This window comes from Lepus europaeus, chromosome 12, assembly GCF_033115175.1.
Source record: "Lepus europaeus isolate LE1 chromosome 12, mLepTim1.pri, whole genome shotgun sequence".
Taxonomy (NCBI): Eukaryota; Metazoa; Chordata; class Mammalia; order Lagomorpha; family Leporidae; genus Lepus; species Lepus europaeus.
Window position 1 is genome coordinate 92,876,433 of NC_084838.1, and position 7,086 is coordinate 92,883,518.

Consider the following 7,086-nt stretch of genomic DNA (forward strand, 5'->3'; position numbering starts at 1 on the left):
GTATAAAATCCAGGCACTCCTGGCATGAGATGTGGGCACCTTAAGCACTAGGCTGAACGCCCACCCCAATCAAAAATCAAAGACACAGCAGGGGCGGGTTTTGGGCGCAGTGGTGAGGTCGCTACCTGGGATGGCTGTGTCCATGTCAGAGAGCCTGGTGTGTGCCCCAGCCACTGCACTTTCTTTCTTTCTTTCTTTCTTTTTTTAAAGATTTATTTATTTAATTTGAAAGTCAGAGTCACACACACACACACACACACAGAGACAGACAGAGAGAGGTCTTCCATCCGATGGTTCACTCCCCAAATGGCTGCAACGGCTGGAGCTGCGCTGATCCCAAGTCAGGAGCCAGGAGCTTCTTCCAGGTCTCCCACGTGGGTGCAGGGCCTAAGGACTTGGGCCATCTTCTATTGCTTTCCCGGGCCATAGCAGAGGGCTGGGCAGGAAGTGGAGAAGCCCATATGGGATGCCGGCACTTCAGGCCAGGACGTTAACCCTTTGCGCCACAGCGCTGGCCCCGGCCACTGCACTTTCAACCCAGCTGCCTGCTAATGTACACTCTGGGAGGCAGCAGACGATGACCCAAGTACCTGGGTCCCTGCCAGCCACGTGGGAGACCTGCTCTGAATTCTGGGCACCTGGCTTCCGCCTGGCTATTGCAAACATTTGGGTAGTTAACTAGCAGATGGAAGCACTCTCTCTCTGTGTCTCTATGTCTCTCAGTCTCTCATATAAAATGAAAAAATAAAAAATAAAAAGAATGACACAATCAAAAATCTACTCAGTTCTGTGATTTTCTTGAAGGAAATCTGTGTTAGCAGAAGGGCCTGCATGGTGGGCTTAAGAAGGAATCTGGACCACTGGTATTTTGCAGGAGGCACCCAACGCCATCCGGAGGAAGCCATGCCATATGGTGGAGTAGTTCAGACCCTGGGGTGGCTGTGTGGACAATGGGGGCACCAGGGCACACGACGTGGTGGCCTTCGCCATGGGCAATGGTCACGAACGCTGGCTAGCATCACTCTGTGCCCCGTGTGGTTCTAAGAACTGCCCTGTCTAGTCCTGTGTGGCCCACCTGAAAGTTCTTTGACCCAGAGAGCGTGAGCCCTGGCCCACTGCATCACAGCTGAGGAGTTAGCCAGTCAGGGCTTACACCAGGCAGCGCAGCTCCAGAACCCACAGTTCTGTGTATTACATGCTCGTGCGTGACTCCCATCTTGCCACATACTCGTTTGCTGCAAGCTATTGAACTTGCTTTTCCCTCGGCTCCCTCTCCCTCTCCCCTGCCTTTTGAACTGGCTCCTTCATCAGATAACTCATATAATTAAGCTTATTTTATTCTGTGCTTATTTGGTCATGTACTGAGGTATAAACACATACAAGGGCACTGTGAAAAGTCTGTGGAAGATGGAATTAAAAGATGTTTTATATTGGTGCAAAGAAAAATTGAAATCCATGCTTTTAAAAAGCTCAGCAGGTTAAGCTGCCACTTGTGATGCCAGCATCTCATATGAGCCCTGGTTTGAGTCCTGGCTGCTCCACTTCCACTCCATCTCTCTGCTATGGCCTGGGAAAGCAGTAGAAGATGGTCCAAGTGCTTGGGTCCCTGCACCCACATGGGAGACCCGGAAGAAGCTCCTGGCTCAGCTGCAGCCATTGAGGCCATTGGGGAAGTGAATCAGCAGATGGGGGACCTTTCTCTCTGTAGCTCCCTTTCTCTATCTGTAACTGCCTCTCAAATAAATACATAAAATCATACTTTTTAAAAAAAAAAGATGTTTATTTTGGCACAAAAACTTTTTAAAATACACTCAAAGTTTTTTTTTTTTATTTATCTATTTTAGTTTGTTTAAAAGGCAGAAAGGCGGAGATGGACAGAAGTCTCCCACTTGCAGCTCATTCCTCGAATACCTGTAACAGTCAGGGCTGGACTTGGCTGAAGCCAGGAGCCTGGAACCCAACCCAGGTCTCCCATGTGGGTGGTGGAGAACCAAGTACTTGAGCTGTCACCTGCTGCCTCCCAGGGTGGGCATGAGCTGGGAGCAGAAATGCAGGGAGGAGCCAGCACTTGAACCCAGCCGTTCCCACCTGTCCCAAGTGGTGGTTTAACCCCTGCAACAACTCCAGCCCTGTGCCTAGTTTCTTCATAGGCATTTTCTATGAGCTTTTGGAAGACCTCCTCATATTACACTTATATTTTTCAAAAAAAAATATTTATTTTATTTGAAAGGCAGAGCAACAAAGGAGAGGCGGTGGGTGGGGGGAGAGAGAGGTCTTCCATCCACTGGCTCACTCCTCAAATGGGCACAACAGCCAGGGTAGGGCCAGGCAGAAACCCAGAGTTAGAAACTCCATCCAGGTCCCATCCACGGGTAGCAGGACCCAAGCACTTGTGCCATCTGCTGCCGCCTTCCAGGTGTGAGAGCAGGAAGCTGGATCAGGAGCAGAGTAGTGAGCACTTGCACCAGCGCTCCAATATGGGATGAGTGCATTGCAAGCAGCCTCTTTAAGCTGCTGTGCCACAATATTCACACAATCACATCTGTTCTTTCTTGCCCTAGAATTCTGACTCTGCTGTTTTGCCACCAGAGGGCGCGCTTTGCAAGTTTACCTCTGCTATTCCCTTCAACTTTTCCGTTAACCAGGCACTCTTTTCTTCCTCTCTCTCTCTCTCTGAGGTCTCCCCACTTCCTTCCTACCTTCTTTGCTTGTATTTTTTTTTTTTTTTTTTTGCTTTAAGGAGAACAGCATTCATTCAGCAAAGACTTAATGTTTACAATGTGTCAGGTACTGGACTCAACCTTAGGGATACAAAAATCAATAGGGTAACTGTGTGCGCAAATGAGAAGGGCGGTTTCTAAAACACAGGCCACTTTGTATTTCACTCTATTGTTTGGTTGGGGATAGACATTTGGCAATGCTAAGACTTCATCTGGGACACCCAAATCCCACATGGCAGTGTCTGCGTCTGATACCCTCAGTTCCTGGTTCCAGCTTCCTGCTAACGTGTCTCCTAGGGGGCAGTGGTGAGGGTTCAAGTAATTGATTTCCTACCACCCGCCTGAGTGACCTGGACAGAGTTCCCAGCTCCTGGCTTCAGCACTCAGTTTGAGGTCACTGTGGACATTTGGGGAATGAGCCAGCAGAGGGAGCTCTCTGTCTCTGCCACTCAAAAGAAAAAGTTTTGGTAACCCACGTGGCACACAGGACCTTGGGAGAGCAGGCAGTTCAGCAGGACGCACCAACGGCACACTGCTCTGCAAGCAGCCCCCAGAGCTCTTCCATCTCACAGAATTTTTTTTTTAAGATTTGTTTTTAAATATTTGAAAGTTACAGAGAGAGGTAGAGACAGAGAGAGAGGTCTTCCATCCGCTGGTTCACTTCCAGATGGCTGAAATGGCTGGCTGCGCCAGGAGCCAGGAGCCAGGAGCTTCTTCCAGGTCCCCCACATGGGTGCAGGGGCCCAAGCACTTGGGCCATCTTCTACTGCTTTCCCAGGCCATAGCAGAGAGCTGGATTGGAAGCGGAGCAGCCAGGACTCAAACCGGGGCCCATGAGATGCTGGCGCTTCAGGCCAGGGCGTTAACCTGCTGCGTCACAGCGCCGGCCCCAGGGAATTGGGTTTTCTTTGATTTGACTCCAGGATCCCAGCTTCAGCCTGGCATAGCCCCAGCTATTGTGAACATCTGGGGAGTGAACCAGCAGATGGAAGATCTCTCTCTCTGTCACTCTGCCTTTCAAATAAATAAATCTTATTTTTTAAAAGGATGCTTCTGTGTCAAAAGCGGCGAAGTAGCTCACGTCTGCAATTGTGAATGCTTCGTCACACTGTGGCTCATCGATGTCGGCACCGTATTTGCACAAGGGTCTTCGACAAAGCTATTTTGCCAACTGCTCATTTTGTTTACCTTTAAGCATAGTGTGTGCGATGAATTCTGTAGCCAGGCTGACAAAACTCTTTACAATACCGTGACACCTGCCTGTTTTTGTTTCAGTAATTGCACCTCTGGAATAAGGGGTTGGACACTTTTGTCATTACTCTGTTTTGCAATGAAAAATAAACCAATTTTGTTCCAGAAAGCAATTTTTTTTTTGTTCTGGTTCAGAAAAGCCTCCACGGGTTTATCAGAATGTCATTGCCTTTGTTTAACAACCCCAAAACTTCAGGGGGTATCAGCTGGCCTGGCCATGTTTAATGACTGCCCAGAGGACTAGGCCAAGGGGAGCTTTGATCTGACCCAACCCCGTGCTCAGAGACTCCTGGCAGCCCCTCCGGCTCAGCTGCAGTATCTGACAGCATGCACAAAACTGCCACACCTGCAGGTGTCCTGGGCCCAACAGGCCTGGCTGGCGCTCTCCGGTACTCGGGAGCCAGGACACCATGTCTAGTCACAGACTGTCCTCATGCATAAGGCGCGACTTGAGGCTTCAGTGAGCACTTCCCCTGGTAAAAAGAAAAGCGAGTCTAATATAACCCAATAGCCATGGTAAAGACTGCAAATTTAGGGGCCGGCACTGTGGCGCAGTGGGTTAAAGCCCTGGCCTGAGGTGCTGGCATCCCATATGGGCACCGCTTCTAGTCCCGGCTGCTCCTCTTCCAATCCAACGCTATACTATGGCCTGGGAGAGCAGTAGAAGATGCCCCAAGTGCTTGGGCCCCTACACCCACATGGGAGACCAGAAGAAGCTCCTGGCTCCTGGCTTCGGATTGGTGTAGCCCTGGCAATTGTAGCCATTTGGGCAGTGAACCAGAGGATGAAAGATCTCTGTCTCTCCTTCTCTCTAACTCTTTCAAATAAAGAATTTTTTTTTTTGGACAGGCAGAATGGACAGTGAGAGAGAGAGAGAGAGAGAGAAAGGTCTTCCTTTTGCCGTTGGTTCATCCTCCAATGGCTGCTGTGGCCAGCATGCTGCAGCCGGCGCACCGCGCTGATCCGAAGCCAGGAGCCAGGTGCTTCTCCTGGTCTCCCATGTGGGTGCAGGGCCCAAGGACCTGGGCCATCCTCCACTGCACTCCCGGGCCACAGCAGAGAGCTGGCCTGGAAGAGGGGTAACCGGGACAGAATCTGGCGCCCCAACTGGGACTAGAACCCGGGGTGTCGGCGCCGCAAGGTGGAGGATTAGCCTATTGAGCTGCGGCACTGGCCTATAATTTTTTTTTTTTAAAAAAAGATTTATCTATTTATTTGAAAGGCAGAGTTACAAAGAATCAGAGGCAGAGAGAGAGAGGTCTTCCATCTGCTGGTTCACTACACAGATGGCTGCAATGGCTGGAGCTATGCTGATCTGAAGCCAGGAGTCGGGAGCTTCTTCCGGGTCTCCCACGTGGGTGCAGGGGCCCAAGGACTTGGGCCATCCTCCACTGCTTTCCCAGGCCACAGCAGAGAGCTGGATCAGAAGAGGAGCAGCTGGGACTCAAACCGGCACCCATATGGGATGCCAGCACTGCAGGCGGCAGCTTTATCCACTATGCCATAGCACTGGCCCCCTCAAGTATAAAGAATATTTTTTTTAAAGGAGAGGGCAGCAGCATTGTGGCACAGCAGCCAAAGCTACCACTTATGATGCCAGTATCCGGTATAGGCGCCAGTTCAAGTCCCGACTGCTCCACTTCTGATGTAGCTTTCTGCTAACGTGCCTGAGAAAAGCAGCAGAAGATGGCCCAAGTGTCTGGGCCCCTGCTACCAGTGTGGGAGCCTGGATGGAGCTCCTGCTTCGGCTTGGCGCAGCTCTGGCCATGGCAGCCATCCAGGGAGTGAACTAGCACATGAAAGACCACTCCCTCTTTCTCTGGCTTTCCTTCTCTTTCTGGTCTTCCAAATAAACAAAAGAAGTCACTAAAGAAAAAAAAAAAAAAAGAAAGAAAATGGGATTTCTATGAAACCATTATCGTGCATTTCCAGTTTCTGAAGTGCGACTCTAACAGCTTCATGGCTCTTCCCTCTGATATTCCTGGAGCGCCTGGGGCCCGTTGGAGACACTGCTGGGTTGCAGGTGTTAGGAATACTGGTCTACATGAGAGGAGGGCAGCTTGGGAAGCAACAGGGAGCCGACTGGGATGCGAGGACTCCCTGCAAAGCAGGCAGCCTTTGTGTGTGACCAATGGGAGACAGGACCACATGGAACAAGACACTACCGCCCCATCCTGTCATCCTCGCCACGTCTCTCCCCAAGACGCCCAACGGGCGTTCCAGGCAGAGCTCCCCTGACCCTTAGCTCTGAGGCCGGCTGCCTGTCTTCCCGTGGGACCCAGCTGCCTGGCATTGAGTAAGCGCTCAGTGTTACAGTGTTACTGGTTCAACTCAGGAGTTTTTGACTTTACAATGATGGGAAAGCAAGATCTGTTCAGTGTTAACCATCTTTGGGATCCTGATGGTTGATCTTGACCTGGGCTAGTGCTGTGCTGTCCAACCCTCTCTGGGCTGTGAGTACAGCTCCCACTAAGCCCCACGGTCACCAGGGGTGCAACCTGTGCTGGGCAAGGTGCGGTGCTGGAGACCTCGGGTGTTCCATATGTGAAGGGTATTAAATGCATGTTGGGGGCTGGTGATGTGGCATAGGGATAAAGCCACCGCCTGCAGCATCGGCATCCCATATGGGTGCCAGTTCAAGTCTTGGCTGCTCCACTTCTGATCCAGCTCTCTGCCATGGTCTGGGAAAGCAGTGGAAGATGGTGCAGGTGCTTGAGCCCCTGCACCCACGTGGGAGACCTGGAAGAAGCTCCTGGCTCCTGGCTTTGGATTGGCTCAGCTCTGGCCATTGTAGCCATTTGGGGAGTGAACCAGCAGATGGGAGACTTTCTCCCTCCCTGTCTCTTGTTGGGAGCCACTGTGCTAGGTTCCCTGTATAGGCCTTTGTTTAGAGTAACCTTCAACTGTGTTCCTGTAAGGAGGATTCACTAGAAAATTCCATGTGTACAGCTCACTGATGTGGTTAGCGCCTGGCCATCTGGCTTCAGTGCTCTCTTTCTTGTACCTTGATAAGCATATCTGCCAGCTATAAGACCTCGCTGTAACTCCCTTTGTCAAATTGATACTGATTCCTGTGAAATTATTCCTTTGAACTATGTTGTGAGATGACACCTGC